The sequence below is a fragment of the Bufo bufo genome, chromosome 1 (assembly GCF_905171765.1).
Source record: "Bufo bufo chromosome 1, aBufBuf1.1, whole genome shotgun sequence".
In the NCBI taxonomy this organism is placed as follows: Eukaryota; Metazoa; Chordata; class Amphibia; order Anura; family Bufonidae; genus Bufo; species Bufo bufo.
In genome coordinates this window covers 738,259,298-738,281,943 of record NC_053389.1, presented here as the reverse complement: position 1 = coordinate 738,281,943, position 22,646 = coordinate 738,259,298, and the positions used below count along the sequence as shown (strand labels likewise).

The following is a 22,646-nucleotide window of genomic DNA, read 5'->3' as shown; positions in this document are numbered from 1 at the left end:
AGATGTTTGTGGTCCAATGAGTACGCTCACCCTTGGCAAGAAAATATATTTTATCACTTTTATTGATGATTAGTCAAGGTATACAGTTGTTTCTTCATAGAAAAAATGAAGTTCCAGAGAAACTTGAAGAATATCTCTCTGAAGTAAGTAAAACATTTGGGAAAAAGCCAAAGACTCTACATGCAGACAATAAATACACAAGTGAGAAGACACAAACCATTTTAAAGAGAAATGGAATCTTATTCCAGACTACTGTACCATACAATCTGAACAAAACGGAGTCGCAGAAAGAAAGAATCAAACTCTCTGTGAAAGCGGAAAAAGTATGCTGTTTGATGCAGATCTACCAACAACATATTGGGCTGAAGCAATCATGACAGCTTTCTATGTTCAAAATAGACTACCAAGTAAAGGTACTAAGAAAACGCCATATGAGCAATGGAACAACAAGAAGCCCAAACTACACCACATAAGAATATTTGGAAGAAAGAAAAACGTACCAAATGGGAATCTGATGCCAAGGAAGGTATCCTGTAGGCCACAGTGAATCTCAAAAGGGTTACAGAATCCTGTGCCCAGAGACCAACAAGATAACAATTAGTAGAGATGTAGTGATTGATGAGAGTCATGTGTCATTCAGGTTTCATGACGTCACACCAATAGTTCATCCTAAACAAGAACAACTTCAGTCATAATCCAAAGGCAACTAGAAAGAACATACAGAAATCTGGTTAGAGTCTTCAACTGCAGAAACAACAGAAGTACCAGATCAAGTACCAGATCAACCTCAAGTCAGAAGATCAACTAGATCAAACAAAGGCATCCTGGCTCAACAGTTATCTTACATCGTCAAGACACTTCTGGAGTCAGAGCCACAGTCATGAGAAGATGATATGTTACCTGACAATGAAAGTTACAGACAAGCAGTGGGGGCACTATTGTATGTAGCATGCACGACACGCCCAGATATCACAGCAACAGTTGGAAATCTCTGCAGACATGTAAGCAAGGAGGAAGCGTAGGCGAAACGTGCGTTGGGGTTGTGTTTCGGCTGCACTCCCGGTCTGTATGACACTCCAGCATTACCTTATATTGATCTATGATTAATTGGTTGCCCTTGGCTGTGGTTATAACATCAGATATTATATCATTATATGTGAAGGAGGTAGGTTCCTCTGTGGACCTGGATGCATTTGGATTAACCATATGGACACCAATAATATTATTGTATATGTGCTGCGTTAGGACACATTGTTGTTCATTAGACAGTGTATTTTGGACTGGTAATTTGTGACGATATATGTCCCTCTTGTGTCATTTTTGACCCTGTGGATTCAGTGGGAACATCTAGTGTAATAACACCTCTAACACTGCTGCCAATTTTTATATTTGCTTTATGTGTATTGTGAAATTCTTGTAATAAAATATGTCATTATATTACATGTGTGTCTTGCTTTTGGTGTTTATTGATTTAGTGTCACACATATCCAATTATTATTGGTTGTTTATTTGTATTGGAGACACGTAAGCAAACCACGTCAAAGAGACTGCAAAGCTGAAGAGAGTTCTTAGATATATGAGAGCAACTGTAAATACTGTAAAGTTTAAAGATATCTGCCTCAGGAGATCTTAAACTCATAGGCTATGTAGATGCAGATTGAGCTGGTAATTCAGAGGACTGTAAATCCACAAGCGGTTACACATTCAAGTTGGTCGAAAGTTCGATTTCCTGGTCTTGCAGAAAACAGGTTTCTGTTGTCTTCTACAGAAGCGGAATATGTATCTGCAGCCTATGGCAGTCAAGAGGTGATCTGGTTGAATCAACTCTTGGAAGATCTTGGTGAAACATTAAGTCAACCAACAATAGTCTATGAAGACAACCAAGCATGCATTAGACTTACAAGCAGTGAGAAAATTAGCACAAGAGCCAAGCACATTGATGGAAAATATCATCACCTGCATGATTTGGTGGAACAAGGCATCATTCCGTTTGTTTACTGTGAAACTGAAAAAATGGCAGCTGATGCTATGAGGAAACCACTGCCCAAGTATAAGTCTGAAAAACTCAAGCCAGCTATGGGACTAACAGGATAAGTGGTTGTTGAGTGAGGGTGTTGGAATAATGCTCGGGATTGCCTGTTTCCAGACACAGTGTTTTGTTGTCAATAAAGTACTGCTAAAAAGAAAAGAGAGGAAGGGGCGGAGCCTTACTGCACATGTACAGAGAGAGAGAGAGAGAGCTGAGTGAGAAGAAAGCCAGAAGCAGATGTGCTGAGATCCTGATCTGACGTTATATTCATATGTTGTGCTCTTATTTCTGGTCCTCGTGTTATAACTGATGGAGACCTAATTAATCTGCTGCCAACATCTTCACCATCAGTTTCATTTACTCTGGATCAAGGAAGTCCACTCTGACCTCCTAAAGCAGTGTCGTACTGGGCATCTTGGTGCCCACCAGAGAAAATTAAGCTTGAGGCCCAACCTCTATATCATCAATAAAGTTTAATAAGTATAAAATATATAGATGGAGGTCACACAAAATATCTGGCACAATATGGACTTAATCAAATAAATATTTATTAAATATAGATAAAACCTATTGCACATTCCATAAATAGAAGGACGGTCTCAGATCATTAATCCAATAGTGGTAAGTAACGCATATCATATGTGGAAAAATCTAGAGCCATCCATCCTATGAATAATATCAATACTTCATTAGTTCTGACAATGTCACATAAAACTTCTAAAAACACAAATAACTAATGTGCCAGATATTTTGTGTGCCCTCCATCTATATATTTTATAATAATTTTTCTTTTTTTGGGCTGCGGAGTGAGCACCTTATTTGTAGCCACTGCTACCTTTATTCACAAAGTTTAATAGGTGATTGGCTCCAAAGGCAGTCAAATGGGATATTCTGGTATCAGAGCCTGGGCCCACGGGATGTTCCTCTGGTGGGCTAGTCTGACCATTCTCTCAAGACTAATTATCCCCCATTGTTTCCTGTCATTGCCATGACTATGGAGATGGAAAGCACTGTTCAGGTTTAGATTGTCTTATAGGGCTCATCACACAAAATTGAAAAAAAATTATTTTTAAAGTATTTTACTCACTAAGGCTACTTTCACACTTGCGTTTAACTTTTCCGGTATGGAGATCCGGCAGAGGATCTCAATACCGGCGAAAAACGCTTTACTTTTGTCCCCATTTATTGTCAATGGGGACAAAATGGAACTGAACAGAACGTAGTGCACCAGAATGCATTCCGTTCCGTTTGGTTGCGTTCCCGTACCGGAGAGCAAACTGCAGCCAGCTGCGGTTTTCTGTGAGGCATGATATGCAGAGCAAAACGGATCTGGCATAACCCACAATGCAAGTCAATGGAGCTGGATCCGTTTTCTCGGACATAATAGAAAACGGATCCGTCATAGCTATTTTAAAGATAATACAACCGGATCCTTTGGAGGCAGACGGTTGTATTATCAGTAACGGAAGCATTTTTGCTGATCCCTGCCACATCAGTGTGAAAGTAGCCTTATCTGGGGGACTTTCTTGCCTTTCTGTGGATGGGCAGCAGCTCATCAGGCACCTGCATCTCCCAGAATGCATTGCATTTAGCTCCTGTTAACCCCTCCCCTGCATAGAAAATATTCCCTTACATATAGCTCTAGAGATACATATGCCCCCACAATTTCCTTCTCCACTGTCTAGAGAGATATAGCTGTATACTTCTATGAATTTAGAAGTGGGGATAAATGAAAGGTGTCCGCTCCATCTGCTTCTCTAAGAGATAACTGCACCGGCACTGAGAGGAGGAAGATATCTGATCCAACTCTGAATATAGAAGAGGGTGGACCTGAAGCAGCAGGGGGCGCTACCAGAGAGGGAATTGCAATGTACAGCACATAAAAAAGAACAATGTTTCTTAGGCTACTTTCACACTGGCGTATTGGCTTTCCGTTTGTGAGATCCGTTCAGGGCTCTCACAAGCGGTCCAAAGCAGATCAGTTTTGCCCTAATGCATTCTGAATAGAAAAGGATCCGCTCAGAACGCCTCCGTTTGCATCAGTTCCGTCTCCATTCCGCTTTGGAGACGGACACCAAAACGCTGCTTGCAACGTTTTGGTGTCCGTCTGACGAAACTGAGCCAAACGGTTCTATGACACAATCTGGCACAACAAAAAAACGGATCCGTCCTCCATTGACTTTCAATGGTGTTCAAGACGGATCCGTCTTGGCTATGTTAAAGATAATACAAACGAATCCATTCTGAACGGATCCGTCTGTGCAGATCCATGACTGATCCGCACCAAACGTGAGTGTGAAAGTAGCCTTAGGGTGGGTTCACATCTGCGTTCTGGATTCCGTTATGGCTTTCCGTTATAACGGAAAATAACGGAATCCATGAGACGGATGTCAAAACGGAAGCCTTCTATTAGGGCAGAAAGCAAAACGGAATGCCTTTTAAAGGCTTCCGTTTTGACTTCCGTCCTAATACAAGTCTATGGGCAGCAGAATGGATCCGTCCTGGTTTTTGACATCCGTCTTATGGATTCCGTTATAACCATGTTCTAATGGAATCCAGAACGCAGATGTGAACCCACCCTTAGGCCTCTTTCACACTACAGTATTTTGCGTTCAGTATACTGGACGTTTTTTGAGTTCAGTATACGGAACAGATACTGAACCATTCGTTTCAATGGTTCAGCAAAAAATACTGAAGTGTCTCCGTGTGCATTCCGTTTCAGTATTTCAGTATTTCCGTGCCGTGGAAAGATAGAACATGTCCTATGTTTCTCCGCAAATCACGGTCCGTGGCTCCATTAAAGTCAATGGGTCCGCAAAAAAACGGAATGCATACGGAAGGCATCCGTATGTCATCCGTTTTTTGCGGATCCGTCATTAACAAATGCTAGGCCCAGCCCACTGTGGCCATGTGTTTCTTGTTGCCAAACTTTGGCTGAGCACAAATACAGGTGGCTTCCGTTTTTGATCCGTGAAAAACGGACCGTATACGGGAACCATACGGAAACCATACTGAAAGGTTTTTGCGGACATACTGAACGGAAACGGAGACACAACGGAACCCAAAAACGGGACAACGGATCCGTGAAAAACGGAACGCAAAACACTGAAATGGACATACTGTAGTGTGAAAGAGGCCTTACATGTATATTGTAATAATACTTATAGTGGAATACACCCTTTAAATAAAAAGACACAGTACCACACATGGGATGGGCGAAGAGATTGTAACAAATCAATTTGTCTTATTAGGAAGAGCTCTACCTGTGAGGAGCTGTCCCCCGCTGGTGAAGAAGCGTCCACCTGCCTGTTCATTGACATGGACAGACATCTCGTCCGACCCTGACATTCTGGACCCTGTGCTGCTTATCTGAGTAGTGGGCCAGGTGCTGAACCTCAAATTTGGCTTCGGGAGCAGAACCTGAGCATACGCCACCACCCAGACGTATGGCGGTGCATGCGCAGTTGCTGCTCTCGAAACTGGACTGAGCTCGGAATTCTAGAACGTACAGTATAAGTTCGCTGACAATCAGACTGGCTGCATTCTGGTAGTCGCTCCTCAGCAGCAGACTGCCACCTCCTCAGCATGTGTGCGTTCTAACAAAGAGACAGTCTGGTGTTAGATTCTGAGATGTCAGGGTTTTAAATGTCATGCAGCAAATCCCAACTAACCTCCACGGCCTTTCATGGTCAGATCCCCCAGGATCACGGGTTTCCATGACAATTGCTCGAATGTGAGACTGTCCTATATATATTGGGGCTGTAATGTTAAGTACAGCGCTCGCAGCCAGCTCTTTTTGTGGCTTTTTTCCGGATCATTTCAGCCTTCTAACCTTTTCGTAAGGAACGCTCTAACCTACAGGCTCTCTTTACTTATATAACCCCATCTACCATTAACATGGTGATGAAGATCCTGGACACTGATAACCAAACTGTAAGTGCTCCGTAGATTCTTCAAACCCCTTTGGCACTCTACGCCAGGGGTCAGCAACCTTCGGCACTCCAGCTGCCGTGACACTACAACTCCCAGCATGCACACTTGCTCTGGTGTTCTTGTAACTCTCACAGAAGTGAATGGAGCATTCTGGGATTTGTAGTGCTGGAGTGCTGAAGGTTGCTGATCCCTGCTCTAAGCAAAGGACCATTAAAATCAATCAAGGCTGTGTCAAATTTTCAGTGTCAGGGCTCTCTACCCTCAGGAGTTCAGACGTCACCTATGTCACCTTCTCACGTGTATCTATGAGAGATCAGATGGTCAATGTGTCTGTATTTCCCCTTTAAGATAAAAAGGAAGCTTACGAGGCCACTCAGAAAAACCTAAAAGTAAATGTGTTCCTGGCTGTTAGCCATTAAACATGATGCTTTCCAGAGAGCCTGTGTGTAACCGCATTAGCCTTTCTCCCAGTACATTACATCTCCGCACATTATCCTGGCGCTTTCTGGTCCAAGCACTTAGCACAATGACGATGATGAGCTCTGGGTCCGGCCTCCATCAGAACGGTCTGCGGAGAGGATTAAAGCTGTGAGATCAGCCTGTTGTCCCAGAACTGCACATTCACATGCCATTAAAATGCACGCCTCAGCACATCAAAATTATACTATAAATCTAAGGTTGGGAAACTGGCACCAGGTTAGGAGCTGTGCTGAATGTGCTGTCTGCGGAGGGGGCAGGGATTTAACTATCGGCAGGCTGGACGTTTGTAAGCCTCAGTGTGTACAAAACCATAGAAGCGTTGTAAAGTCATTTTATTATATATTTTAAAGCGGTTTTTCCAGGACTTAGTTATTGCCATGGGCGGATTGGCCATAGACCCTACAGGGAAATTTCCCAGTGGGCCGATGCCCTGGGGGCCGTCAGCCAGGTACATACAGATCTGGTGCTCTCAGCATTAATTAATGTAGGAGCATCAGGCACTTCACCCTCCTAGCGGCCGCGGATGCCCTCCAGAATTCATCTGTATTGCCGTTCTCAGGACGATGATACAGTTTCATACGGGTGCGGGTGGCAGTATTTTGTGCTACGCTGTGGTATTTGGTTCTGCTAGGGAAGTATATTGTGCTGCACTGTGGTTTCTGGTTCTGCTAGGCCAGTATTTTGTGCTGCACTGTGGTTTCTGGTTCTGCTAGGGCAGTATTTTGTGCTGCACTGTGGTTTCTGGTTCTGCTGGGGCAGTATATTGTGCTGCACTGTGGTATCTGGTTCTGCTAGGGCAGTATATTGTGCTACAGTGTGGTATCTGGTTCTGCTGGGGCAGTATATTGTGCTACAGTGTGGTATCTGGTTCTGCTAGGGCAGTATATTGTGCTGCACTGTGGTATCTGGTTCTGCTAGGGCAGTATATTGTGCTGCACTGTGGTATCTGGTTCTGCTAGGCCAGTATTTTGTGCTGCACTGTGGTATCTGGTTCTGCTAGGGCAGTATTTTGTGCTGCACTGTGGTTTCTGGTTCCGCTGGGGCAGTATTTTGTGCTGCACTGTGGTTTCTGGTTCCGCTGGGGCAGTATATTGTGCTGCACTGTGGTTTCTGGTTCTGCTAGGGCAGTATATTGTGCTACAGTGTGGTATCTGGTTCTGCTGGGGCAGTATATTGTGCTACAGTGTGGTATCTGGTTCTGCTGGGGCAGTATATTGTGCTACAGTGTGGTATCTGGTTCTGCTGGGGCAGTATATTGTGCTACAGTGTGGTATCTGGTTCTGCTGGGGCAGTATATTGTGCTGCACTGTGGTATCTGGTTCTGCTAGGGCAGTATATTGTGCTACAGTGTGGTATCTGGTTCTGCTGGGGCAGTATATTGTGCTACAGTGTGGTATCTGGTTCTGCTGGGGCAGTATATTGTGCTGCACTGTGGTATCTGGTTCTGCTAGGGCAGTATTTTGTGCTGCACTGTGGTTTCTGGTTCCGCTGGGGCAGTATTTTGTGCTGCACTGTGGTTTCTGGTTCCGCTGGGGCAGTATATTGTGCTGCACTGTGGTTTCTGGTTCTGCTAGGGCAGTATATTGTGCTACAGTGTGGTATCTGGTTCTGCTGGGGCAGTATATTGTGCTACAGTGTGGTATCTGGTTCTGCTGGGGCAGTATATTGTGCTACAGTGTGGTATCTGGTTCTGCTGGGGCAGTATATTGTGCTACAGTGTGGTATCTGGTTCTGCTGGGGCAGTATATTGTGCTACAGTGTGGTATCTGGTTCTGCTGGGGCAGTATATTGTGCTGCACTGTGGTATCTGGTTCTGCTAGGGCAGTATATTGTGCTACAGTGTGGTATCTGGTTCTGCTGGGGCAGTATATTGTGCTACAGTGTGGTATCTGGTTCTGCTGGGGCAGTATATTGTGCTGCACTGTGGTATCTGGTTCTGCTAGGGCAGTATATTGTGCTACAGTGTGGTATCTGGTTCTGCTGGGGCAGTATTTTGTGCTGCACTGTGGTATCTGGTTCTGCTAGGGCAGTATTTTGTGCTGCACTGTGGTATCTGGTTCTGCTAGGGCAGTATATTGTGCTACAGTGTGGTATCTGGTTCTGCTGGGGCAGTATATTGTGCTGCACTGTGGTATCTGGTTCTGCTAGGGCAGTATATTGTGCTACAGTGTGGTATCTGGTTCTGCTGGGGCAGTATTTTGTGCTGCACTGTGGTATCTGGTTCTGCTAGGGCAGTATTTTGTGCTGCACTGTGGTATCTGGTTCTGCTAGGGCAGTATATTGTGCTGCATTGTGGTATCTAGTTCTGCTAGGGCAGTATTTTGTTCTGCACTACGGTATTACTGGCCCCGTCTACTTCTGTTGCCCTGCTTTCTGTCAGTTTGGACCCTCCTACAACATGCGGTCACTTTTAGTTTTTTTCCACGGACCCTTTAAGTTCCAGGTCTGCCAGTATATTGTGCTGCACTGTGGTATCTAGTTCTGCTTGGGCAGTATATTGTGCTACAGTGTGGTATGTGGTTCTGCTGGGGCAGTATATTGTCCTGCACTGTGGTATCTGGTTCTGATGGGGCGGTATTTTGTGCTGCACTGTGGTATCTGGTTCTGCTAGGCCAGTATATTGTGCTACACTGTGGTATCTGGTTCTGCTAGGCCAGTATTTTGTGCTGCACTGTGGTATCTGGTTCTGCTGGGGCAGTATTTTGTGCTGCACTGTGGTATCTGGTTCTGATGGGGCAGTATTTTGTTCTGCACTGTGGTATCTAGTTCTGCTAGGGCAGTATTTTGTTCTGCACTACGGTATTACTGGCCCCGTCTACTTCTGTTGCCCTGCTTTCTGTCAGTTTGGACCCTCCTACAACATGGGGTCACTTTTAGTTTTTTTCCACGGACCCTTTAAGTTCCAGGTCTGTCTCTGGTTATTGCTGACCTATCCCCAGGATAGCCAACAAAAACTTAAAGCAGCGATGCCGAAACGTCGCATCTGATAATGCATCTGCAATATATTACACGTTTATTCTTCACAACCTAAGGAGTCGTGCTGCAACTCTTTTTGGATGTCATATTTGGGGTGAACTGGACCAAACCCCAGCTGAGCAGCACCCGCATTTCTAATTATTTACAAGTTTTTCTTGAAGTGCTGTTCCCCCTAGCTGTTGTTTGATCTATCCCCAGGATAAGTCATAAGTCATCAATATTAGATTGGTGGGGGTCCGGCTCCTGGCACTGCAGCTCAGCTCCATTCACTTCTGGCTCTATCCGCTGCATAGCTTCCAATGATCGGATATTGTAGACCTATCCTGAGGACAAGTCGTCAGTAAGTACCTGAAAACCCCTTCATTAGACAAATGAAGAACCTGTCAGCAATCAGTTCTGGAGAATCTTCTCTTACACCTCTGCATTGGGCCTTTCCTCTTTTATTTTAGAAATGTATGAATAAATTGACAATTGGGTGCTATCAGTTGGGGCTTGTCCCTCCACACTCTCACACCCTGCATATAGTGTTGTCAATTTATAAAATAATATTTAGGAGGAATAACAGAGGAACGGTATAACACAGTTATGAGAAAATATGCTTCAGAAGTATTCGATCTGTGATACGAGTAGTTACTAAAACAGACATGTCAGGAGAGGCGACAAATCTTCTTAACCTTGGTGAGCGCTATGGGAGTATGGGGGCACAGTACATTAGGTTCACTACCCAGATGAACTGGATGGCAGGGAGCTCCTCCAACTCTGTCCATCAGAGGACCTCCTCCAACCAAAAGTGCATGGCACTTGTAGACATTGGCATGCCCATCACATGTAACCGGTGTGCCCGATCACACCCTAATGCACAAGGTGCAGACTGATGACTATTGCTAGTTACTACAGACTGGGTTTTACGCAGTTAGCTAGGATCTGGTATCAAATCTGTGCAGATCTTTTATCTATTTCCATCTACTTATTCTATTTACATGATCCAGGGTTATGGTTAAGTGCCAGAAAATGTGCATGCCATGTTATATCCTGCCCCCACCACTATAAGACACACCATTATAAAGTCCTGCACACACCCCATGGCGTTACCCCGAAGTCCTATTAGTAATTTACAAAGAACAGCCTTTTTCGCTGGTCTTGCTTTCCCTTCTGCATCTCATCATAAATTAGGCTCATCTCTGGCCTCATGTGCCTCTCCAGAAAAATTACTCCACTACCCAACAATTACGCCTGTTTTCAGGTGTAAATGTTAGTATATTTGCCAGGGTCGATGTTCTGGCCCCTGGAACGCCCCCTCACTCCCTCACCACTGCCAAATGTTGAAATTGACATAAAATATTTTCACACGGGCATTAAAAAAGTTACAAAAAGGGGGTTTGCAACTTTTTTATGCTTAAAGGGGTTGTCCGGGTTCAGAGCTGAACCCGGACATACCCATATTTTTACCCAGGCAGCCCCCCTGATGTTAGCATCGGAGCAGTTCATGCTCCGATGCTCTCCCTTACCCTGCGCAGGATTGAGCAGGACAAGGGATCTTTTATTTACAATAACACACTGCAGAGCGGAGGCTTCCGCCCAGCAGTGTGTTCGGTGACATCACTGGCTCTGATGGGCGGGCTTTAGCGCTGCCCTAGCCGTTTTACAGGCTAGGGCAGCGCTAAAGCCCGCCCATCAGTGCCGGTGATGTCACTGGGCTCACTGCTGGGTGGAAGCCTCCGCCTGGCAGCCCTAAGGAGAGCCCGGTAAGTCACCAAAACTCCAGAAAATGCCTTTGCCCTGCGCAATTCAGCGCAGGGCAAAGGAGAGCATCGGAGTGTAGTGTCCCACTTAGTGTATCTAGACCGGGATGGCGTTACCCCAACGCACGTTTCAGGCGTGCCTTCATCAGGGGGACGAAACGTGCGTTGGGGTAACACCATCCCGGTCTGGATACACTAGCTTCCCTGGTGAGTCTCCTCTGTATAAGGTTATTATTGTTCCCTTATGGTCAGCGGTCTGTTAGACGTTATGTTCCCGCCCGGGCTTTACACGTTCCTGTGATATCCGCAGGTCAGACTGCTGTGGTTATCTCTGGTAGTGACTTAACCGTCCTACACAGAGATACCTTTTGTATGCAATATATGGCACTCGGCCATATTATATAGACATTTATAAGCATTTTATAATTTTTGTCATCACTTGTGGTGTTTTTTTGTAAATATAACGTCCTTTATGTATGTAATCATGTCATTTAATAAAGCATATACTTTTTGTATCTGTGCCTGTGGGCTTCGCTTTTGTAGGTCTTTGATTTTAATTAGAGTACGTATAAAGCTGTAGCCTGCTCTCATTGTATTTATTGGAAGCCAGCATGCATGTGGAACCTACACTCCCTGAATTTCATGGTGGCCATTTTGGCACATAACAGGTAGGATTTAGTGTTAGGTTCCCGTCTTATAGAGATCGCCTTGACGTTTGGCAGATGGGCCCAAATAATTTTGTACAAAATGTATTTGCCAAGAATCTCAAATTTGCAAAATAGGCGTAGTATTAGCACCAGAATGTTTTCTATAATTATGGTATTATTGTACTTTATTTGTGTTTGCAGAGTGCTGTTGCATTGTCTTTTTTCCTTGTGTTTCTAGCCATGGCAGCGTGCACCTGCACATTGGGATGTGCTGACTGACCCCCTTTTTTTGCAGTAAAACAGGTGTAGAGCACTTTGTAAATGACCCCCATTGTGCTCATCTATTTAAACTGGGGTCTCTTAGTGCCCACTAATTTAACTCCTTAAGGACCAGGCCATTTTTTGCAAATCTGACCAGTGTCACTTTATGTGGTGATAACTTTAAAACGCTTTGACTTATCCAGGCCATTCTGAGATTGTTTTTTCGTCACATATTGTACTTCATGACACTGGTAAAATGGAGTCAAAAAAAATTATTTTTATTTATAAAAAAATACCAAATTTACCAAAAATTTGGAAACATTTGCAAATTTCCAAGTTTCAATTTCTCTACTTCTATAATACATAGTAATACCTACATTTTATTTTTTAGGATGTTACAAGGCTTAGAAGTTTAGAAGCAAATCTTGAAATTTCAAGGACCAGTTCAGGTCTGAAGTCACTTTGTGAGGCTTACATAATAGAAACCACCCATACAATTTCAAAATTTCACTTTTTTGGCAGATTTTCCATTTTAATAATTTTTTTCCAGTTACAAAGCAAGGGTTAACAGCCAAACAAAACTCAATATTTATGACTCTGATTCTGTAGTTTACAGAAACACCCCATATGTGGTCGTAAACCGCTGTACGGGCACACGGCAGGGCGCAGAAGGAAAGGAATGCCATACGGTTTTTGGAAGGCAGGTTTTGCTGGACTGTTTTTTTGACACCATGTCCCATTTGAAGCCCCCTGATGCACCCCTAGAGTAGAAACTCCAAAAAAGTGACCCCATTTTAGAAACTACGGGATAGGGTGGCAGTTTTGTTGGTACTATTTTAGGGTACATAGGATTTTTGGTTGCTCTATATTACACTTTTTGTGAGGCAAGGTAACAAGAAATAGCTGTTTTGGCACCGTTTTTATTTTTTGTTATTTACAACATTCATCTGACAGGTTAGATTATGTGGTATTTTTATAGACCAGGTTGTCATGGACGCGGCGATACCTAATATGTATACTTTTTTTTATTTATGTAAGTTTTACACAATGATTTCATTTTTGAAAAAAACAAAAACATGTTTTAGTGTTTCCATAGTCTGAGAGCCATAGTTTTTTCAGTTTTCGGGCGATTATCTTGGGTAGGGTATGATTTTTGCGGGATGAGATGACGGTTTGATTGGCACTATTTTGGGGTGCATGTGACTTTTTGATCGCTTGCTATTACACTTTTTGTGATGTAAGGTGACAAAAAATGGTTTATTTAGCACAGTTTTTATTTTTTATTTTTTACGGTGTTCTTCTGAGGGGGTAGGTCATGTGATATTTTTATAGAGCCGGTCGATACGGACGTGGAGATACCTAATATGCATACTTTTTATTTATTTATGTAAGTTTTACACAATAACCGCTTTTTTAAAACAAAAAAAATTATGTTTTAGTGTCTCTATATTCTGAGCCATATTTTTTTTATTTTTTGGGCGATTGTCTCAGGTAGAGGCTCATTTTTTGCGGGATGAGGTGACAGTTAGATTGGTACTATTTTGGTGGGCAAATGCCTTTTTGATTGCTTGCTGTTGTACTTTTTGTGATGTAAGGTGACAAAAAAATGGTTTATTTAGCACAGGTTTTTTTTGTTTGTTTATTTACGGTGTTCATCTGAGGAGTTAGGTCATGTGATATGTTTATAGAGCCGGTCGATACGGACGCGGCGATACCTAATATGTCTACTTTTTTTCCCCCCTAAATTTTACAATTTTTTTTTTTACTTTATTTGGGGAAAATGATGTTTTGGTTTATTTTTACTTGAAAAAATGTTTTTTTCACTTAATTTTTTGTCCCACTTTGGGACTTCAACTTTTGGGGGTCTAATCCTTTACAATGCATTCCAATACTTCTGTATTGGAATGCATTGGTTGTATGAGTAATACTGTGTGTATTACTCATCCAGGGGGCTGGATCTCACAGGCACGTCACAGGAAGGGAGCGGCGATGCCTCAGGAAGGTATCGCGCTGCCTTCCATGCCATCGGGTCCCCCCTACAGCCCCACGGGGACCCAATGACACCGCCGCCCGCTGCCGCACCATAAAATACCGCAAACCGCAGGTCTGAATTGACCTGCGGTTTGTGGCGATCGCCGACATGGGGGGTTACGGGACCTCCCCCGCGCATTGACCCAAGGTGCCTGCTCAATGGTTTGAGCAGGCACCTTGTTCCGATCACCACCCGCCGGGCGGCGGTGATCGGAAATAAACATGACGTACCGGTACATCATGTGTCCTTAAGTACCGGACAACATGCCGTACCGGTACGTCATGTGTCCGGAAGAGTTTAAAGGGGTTATCCCATGACTAATGTAAAAAATGAAAATCGAAAAGTGACAGAAGCTAGAACCAGCCCTGTACCTTACATGGATCTCCCCATTCATTGCTCTGCTAGATTTATATCAAGCTGCAGCTCAAGGGGAGTGTCTGTTCTGCTGCACAACGTGTCCATGCTCTCCCTATCACAGTTAAGGGGGTGTGTCCTTTCTGCTGCAGCTCTCTCTCCCTATCACAGATCAGGAGGCAGTTGGAGGATGAAACTGAGCATGTGCGGCCTTCTTAGTGAGCAGGACAAAGAAATAAGAAAAAACATAGAGCAGGCGGCGCTATACAGATACATTTTATTGAATATCTCAGTGGCTATGCTAAATTTTTCATTACATGCAATTACAAAAAGATTCAGATCCAGGTGCTGGTTTGAAAACAGAATATTTTTCGTGGGACAACCCCATTAACCCTGTATGAGAATCATAAACTCGTGGTATCAAACTCAGGCAGATCAGTGAAGCAACCTAAGGCTCTCATCATTTTGTAAGCTTTGTGCACAAGCAACGGAGGAGAAGGATGTCTATACTGCATGGCCGCGGGCACAGACGGAGATGGTAGCTGTAGTATTTGTATTTTTCCGTAGTGTTTATAGAAATCGGAACAATCATTTTGGCATCATGACTCACATCTCCACATGAGGCCCTCAGGATGGCGGTGAATCTGTCCCTCGCACACAATTCCCACTCCTCTGTCGCCTCCTCCTTACCAGGGCTCCGCATCCCGGGGAGTTGCTAGGACACAGACGGGGGGGGGGGGGGGGGGGGGATGCTCGCACCGCTCGCTCCTTGCATATCTGCACACACACACATTACAAGCGTCAGCACAGCTGCTGCCAACCCAACACACCTATCACTGCCAACACCAAGGCACACATGACATCCAGCTGAACCCAGCCGCACAGCTTTACATGTCGCAACTTCTGAGCGGCAGCCAATTTTTTTCCAGAATGACAAACGCAGCAGACAGGAGATGCCCCATGGACTGGATCACCAATGTAAAAAGATCTAGAAATGCAAAGGAGCATGTGTGCCATACCCTGCGAGCAATGTACTATACACAATGCACATGATGAAGCATTGGTTTTACGCACACACTCCCATATAGAGACTCTCATTCAAATATTATCAAGTCGTCAAGGACAGTCCCAGGGAGGAACGTGTACTTACAGTATTTCATTATGTATCCCATCCATAGAACAGCCTCTAATGACAAAATGCATAAAAATCACCCTCCGCCTGATGTCCCCGAGTCTCACGAGGACTGCGCTGTGACTATATGTAGAAGGAAATGTGGAAGCTCTTTTTATTTTAGTGATTATTTAACCCCATTAACAAATCATATATTGTACCCCAGGAGTGGAGGGCTCCATGCTTACAGGCCGGAAGGGCATTGTGTCCCATGGGCCATGAGAGCATGCTGGCATATACTTCGATTTACACAAGGGATTCCACTGAAGGAGAAATGGCAGATCAAATATGTCAAGCTATAGAGAGTTTAGGTGTATAGATGGGAGGCCCATCTAAATAAAGTTCAGGGTGTGAACGCCAACACATGCCATAACGTAAATCGCATTAAAGGGGTTTTCCAGTACTTAGGTACTGATGGCCTATAAATATCAGCTCGGTGGGGGTCCGACACCCTGCACAAGCCACGAAAATGCCACAAAAGTGAAGCAAAAACACATCAGAGGAAAAAAAGCATGCTATGTGAGAGGGCTAAACCACTAACAGAAAGCATGCATCTACAACATGATGAGATATGATGGATTAACAAATAGAAGATACAAAGATGAGGACTGAATAATCAATGAATAGGGAAGGAAGTAATAATAAAAAGGCAACACTATAACACAGGGATCAAAACGCCTGGTTGAAATATTTACTGTGCAAGAAAAACTTAGATGAGCAGCGCTGAAACCCAATGAGAACATGTAAGCTTCTCAGCCCTTTACTCATCCCTCTTCAGCTCTGGTCTCTGCACTTTCTGAGGGTGGGCAGTCACAGACAATGGCTAATGTGATCATCTCCCAGGAGTGCAGCGCAGGGAGCTCCTGCTAACAACTTCTGTATAGAAAATAGTCCCCAGCGATTCCACTAATAAACGGCACTATGATATGTGATTTCTTTCTCCACTGTGGTAGACAGATAGAGATATAGCAATATATTTGTATCATTTAAGAAATAAGGACAAATGAATGAAAGGTGTCGATTTCGGCCGGATCTTGTCCTTATGTGAATATTACAGTTGTTGGCAATGTTAACACTTTGAGGTTTGTGTACAACTGTTTCTAGAGTTCCGCTTCAAGGGGTTGTACAGTAGCTTAATATTTACGACCTGTCAATACCAGATGGAAGGGAGGGGGGGCCCTCTAGCGCCCTCGCTGATCAGCTGTTTGTAGTGGTAACGTCTCTCGTACAAGTGCTGCATCCTCTTCAAAATGATCTGCATGCCGTCTACATTGTAACAGAAGCGTAGGGGTATTAAAACTGCGATTACACTACACCGCCGCAGCAATAGAGTCGAGGGGCAGGAAGAGGATGCAGAACTTGTATGAGCAAACAGCCGATCTACGGGGGTACGCCGATCTGATATTGATGACCTATCCTGGGGACAAAAAAAATTAAAAAAAGTGGCATGGATAATGCTGTGTGCAAACCCAGCCTCATGGTGTGATTACCCCCTTCCACTACATGTATACACATAGCAGTGTGCATTGCCTCTTACCAATGTCAACTAGAAGTCCTTAACCCCAATCACAGATTCGGCTGTTAATAATGGCACAATATGCTGCAAGTGAAACATCAGAAAAACATAAAGTTCTGTAATATTCAGTAACAATAATAATAATAAACCTAATACATTTGTATCTACAATTATAAAAAATATAAACCCTGCTGCCTGCACGGAGTGCACGTGTCGGTCCGGTCTGTGTCCTGCATTGTATACATATCTCCCATATTCCCTAATGCTAGAAAAGTGTCATTGATCGGTCGCCCAGTGCACCCATTACTCACTCAGGGTATAAAATAACAGACAAGAGGCGCAGTAATTGGGGCTCGTCCTCTGCAGACAGACGCTCCTGGGCTCGGATGGCTGTCCCATGAGACGACGTGATGGAGCGGACAGAACCACGTGTGTCACAGTTCTGACGAGGATCTACTCTGTAATCTGGTGACAAGAGGGAGGACAGATGGCTGTTTTTGTGAGATAAACCCAGTGCCTACTCCACCCACATTTCAACACCCCCCTTCAAGAGAATCTTAAGCAAAATCAAACATCTCGGTAGAGGAAAGCAGTGAGATATTAGCTGGAGATGACAGCGGCTGCAAGGAGCATGTCTCTCGGGAAGACACAGTGGGCACCATGTAATACTTAAAGGGGTGTTATCCCATGATTGATGTAAACAATGAAGATCAGACATCATAAAGGACATGACAACCTCTTTCTAACAAAGCTAGAACCAGCCCTGTACATCACATGGATCCAGAGATCTCCACATTCATTGCTCTGCTAGATTTATATCAAGCTGACAGCTCAAGGGGAGGGTCTTTTCTGCTATAGCTAAGGGGACGTGTCCTTTCTGCTGCAGCTCTCTCTCTCCCTTTTTATTTCCTGTACAGGATTATGGGGACGGCCATCTTGCCCGAGCTGCCATTAAAAGCATATATAGAGATATACTTTACAGCAGCCACATGGACCATGGGAACTTGCATGTTCATTGACTTCTATGGGAGAATTTTATAGACAAACATTGTGAACTGTGCAGGGGTCATTATGCAGAGAGGGGGAGTAGATAAGCTGCGGCCATCACCTATTATGAATGGTGGATCTTATGTTATCCATATATAGGAGTTACCTATGCTTGTAATACCGTCTGTGATTTTAATGAGCTGACTACTGAGAAGTGACTTTTACAGAACATGAAGTGTCAGCCTATTATAAGGGTCAGTGGGCAGGGTGAAAATTGCAGGATTTCAGGATTATTTCAAACATAGACAGTGGCATGGAAAATGAAAAATACAAAAATATCAAGAATTCTTAAAAAAAAGATGGTTAACGTAAAAAACTTGATTTGAACAATAAATCATTTTCTGATGGAGCTACAGGGGAGTGGTATTGGACACTTACTGCCAGATTTCCTTTCTGATTTCATTTGATCTCTGAGGATTACCGCAGACTTTAAAGGGGTTTTCCCCTTTAGGCAATCCCTTTTTGTTAGACTTAAGGCCCATTCAGATGGCCGTGGTTCTGTTCCGCGGCTCTGCGGACAGGATAGAGCGTGTCCTATTCTTGTCCGCAATGGCAGACAAGAATAGGCATTTTCTATTATGGTTGCGGCCATGTGTGGTCTGCAAATTGCGGAACACACGCGGCCGGTATCCGGAAGATAGGCTATCATTATTCTGATCCCAGAGGCCATATACACTTTTCCAACTATGTAAAGGTGCTTCCAAGAGTAAAATATCGGTGGTCTGTCTTTACGATAGGCCATCAATTTTTGATGGGGGGGGGGGCATACAAGGCCCCCCTTTAACCATGGCCCATTGTTTACACAGGCACAGTGGCTTGTCCTTTTATTTTGCTGATCATAGGGGGTTCTGGGGATACGAACCACATCAAACATTGATCAATATTTGATTCCCATAAAACCCCTTTGAGACTTTCCATAGACAGAGAAACTGATACTCCAGGCGCCACATGTGGAGCAGACTCCATAAGAGAAGGATAAGGCCATCTTGACCCACTTTTGCTTCTGCTCCAAGTTCTCCTCATCATTCAGCAGGCACAGGCAGCAGGGGGATTATCAAATCCTGTACTGGAGCCCAAATTTGCTTGGGATTATTTCAGATGCAGTTTTAATAGTATAAACCCTCTAGCTAATGCATGTAGAGACATTTTAATGCTTATGTATTAGGGAAAGTCCCCCCTGATAAAATATAACCGCTACCCGCAGGTCTAGAAGGTGCAGTCATCCTCAATGCTCCTTCCCTGCCCCAGAACGAGGACAGGATCATTATATTCCCATCCCCCTCTATAGCATCCTCTAAATTCTAATTTAGTAAGTAAAAAGGCAGAAACATAACAGGAGGTCTCCAGACTTGTACTAAGGGTGCTTTCACACTAGCGTTATTCTTTTCCGGCGCTGAGTTCCGTCCTAGGGGCTCAATACCGGAAAAGAACTGATCAGTTTTATCCCCATGCATTCTGGATGGAGAGCAATCCGTTCAGGATGCATCAGGATGTCTTCAGTTCAGTCTTTTTGCCATTTCAGGATGGAGAAAATACTGTAGCATGCTGCGTTTTTATCTCCGTCCAAGAAGACTGAACACTTGCCGGAATTTACATTTACATTGAAGCGTACTAGTGCCGGATCCGGCATTAAGTATTCCGGCAAAACGGATCCGGCTTTCCGGTCTGCGCATGTGCAGACTGAAAGAAATATTATTCCGGATCCGTTTTTCCAGATGACACCGAAGAGACGGATCCGGCATTTCAATACATTTGTCAGACGGATCCGCATCCGGATCTGTCTGACAAATGCCATCAGTTTGCATACGTTTTTCCGGATCCATTGCCGGAACTGCCGGAATCCTCTGCCGCAAGTGTGAAAGTATCGTAACATGAGCATTACAGGTACACGGGGAGGATGTGTGCCATCATTGACAAATGTAATGTTATACCAGATGTCTCAGACACAGCAGCCTCATAACAAGGAAGACTCATCTCATTGATCACCCACCTGCCACTCACATTCCCACGCTTCCTATGTCCCTTGCTTCTCCTTGTACTTCCTAGTCCCTATGGACACAGAAATATGACCACACAAGTAATCACTGGTTCAGGAAGGTCACTGCTGTTGCCGCTGATTGGTCACATTTCTGTGCCAGGGGGAACCAGGAAGTACAGTACGGAGACTGAAGGAGGAACTGGGAAGTATGTAGAGACAATAGAGAGACTGAAAAGGGAACTAGGAAGTATGTAGAGACGGTAGACAGACTGAAGGGGAACCGGGAAGTATGTAGAGACTGAAATGGGAACCAGGAAGCACATAGAGACAGTAGAAAGACTAAAAGGGGAACTGGGAAGTATGCAGAGACAGTAGAGAGACTGAAGGCAGAACCGGGAAGTACGTAGAGACGGTAGAGAGACTGAAAGGGGAACTGGGAAGTATGTAGAAGCAGTAGAGAGACTGAAAGGGGAACCAGGAAGCACATAGAGACAGTAGAAAGACTGAAAAGGGAACTGGGAAGTACGTAGAGACAGTGGAGAGACTGAAGGGGAATCGGGAAGTACGTAGAGACAGTAGAGAGACTGAAGATGAAAAGGGAATTAGGTAGAGACAGTAGAGAGACTGAAAGGGGAACCAGAAAGCACATAGAGACAGTAGAGAAACTGAAGGGGAACCATGAAGCACATAGACAGTAGAGAGACTGAAGTAGGACCGGGAAGTACATAGAGACAGTAGAGAGACTGAAGTAGGACCATGAAGCACATAGAGACAGTAGAGAGACTGAAGGCGAAACGGGAAGTAGGTAGAGACAGTAGAGAGACTGAAAGGGGAACCAGAAAGCACATAGAGACAGTAGAGAGACTGAAGGGGAACCATGAAGCACATAGAGACAGTAGAGAGACTGAAGGCGAAAAGGGAAGTAGGTAGAGACAGTAGAGAGACTGAAAGGGGAACCAGAAAGCACATAGAGACAGTAGAGAAACTGAAGGGGAACCATGAAGCACATAGACAGTAGAGGGACTGAAGTAGGACCGGGAAGTACATAGAGACAGTAGAGAGACTAAAGTAGGACCATGAAGCACATAGAGACAGTAGAGAGACTGAAGGCGAAACGGGAAGTAGGTAGAGACAGTAGAGAGACTGAAAGGGGAACCAGAAAGCACATAGAGACAGTAGAGAGACTGAAGGGGAACCATGAAGCACATAGAGACAGTAGAGAGACTGAAAGGGGAACCAGGAAGCACATAGAGACAGTAGAGAGACTGAAGGCAAAACCGGGAAGTATATAGAGACAGTAGAGAGACTGAAGGGGAACCAGGAAGTACATAGAGACAGTAGAAAGACTAAAAGGGGAACTGGGAAGTATGCAGAGACAGTAGAGAGACTGAAGGCAGAACCGGGAAGTACGTAGAGACGGTAGAGAGACTGAAAGGGGAACTGGGAAGTATGTAGAAGCAGTAGAGAGACTGAAAGGGGAACCAGGAAGCACATAGAGACAGTAGAAAGACTGAAAAGGGAACTGGGAAGTACGTAGAGACAGTGGAGAGACTGAAGGGGAATCGGGAAGTACGTAGAGACAGTAGAGAGACTGAAGATGAAAAGGGAATTAGGTAGAGACAGTAGAGAGACTGAAAGGGGAACCAGAAAGCACATAGAGACAGTAGAGAAACTGAAGGGGAACCATGAAGCACATAGACAGTAGAGAGACTGAAGTAGGACCGGGAAGTACATAGAGACAGTAGAGAGACTGAAGTAGGACCATGAAGCACATAGAGACAGTAGAGAGACTGAAGGCGAAACGGGAAGTAGGTAGAGACAGTAGAGAGACTGAAAGGGGAACCAGAAAGCACATAGAGACAGTAGAGAGACTGAAGGGGAACCATGAAGCACATAGAGACAGTAGAGAGACTGAAGGCGAAAAGGGAAGTAGGTAGAGACAGTAGAGAGACTGAAAGGGGAACCAGAAAGCACATAGAGACAGTAGAGAAACTGAAGGGGAACCATGAAGCACATAGACAGTAGAGAGACTGAAGTAGGACCGGGAAGTACATAGAGACAGTAGAGAGACTAAAGTAGGACCATGAAGCACATAGAGACAGTAGAGAGACTGAAGGCGAAACGGGAAGTAGGTAGAGACAGTAGAGAGACTGAAAGGGGAACCAGAAAGCACATAGAGACAGTAGAGAGACTGAAGGGGAACCATGAAGCACATAGAGACAGTAGAGAGACTGAAAGGGGAACCAGGAAGCACATAGAGACAGTAGAGAGACTGAAGGCAAAACCGGGAAGTATATAGAGACAGTAGAGAGACTGAAGGGGAACCATGAAGCACATAGAGACAGTAGAGAGACTGAAGGCAAAACGGGAAGTAGGTAGAGACAGTAGAGAGACTGAAAGGGGAACCAGGAAGCACATAGAGACAGTAGAGAGACTGAAGGCAAAACCGGGAAGTATGTAGAGACAGTAGAGAGACTGAA

The 22,646-nt window shown here is 44.4% G+C and overlaps 1 protein-coding gene across 5 annotated transcripts in view; it reads right to left on the bottom strand.

Annotated features, from left to right (window-relative positions):
- Nucleotides 1-17,585, bottom strand: part of ADD2 (adducin 2) — a 64,007-nt gene extending 46,422 nt beyond the window's left edge. For 3 of the 5 annotated variants that reach the window (XM_040414418.1, XM_040414421.1, XM_040414422.1), the window contains exon 1: nt 17,453-17,585. The gene's annotated coding sequence lies outside the window, so the exon portion shown is untranslated. Of the gene's footprint in view, nt 1-15,064; nt 15,710-17,452 lie in introns of all 5 variants that reach the window. The other 2 variants (XM_040414420.1, XM_040414419.1) reach the window with 2 other exon arrangements.
- Nucleotides 17,586-22,646: the final 5,061 nt, after the last annotated feature.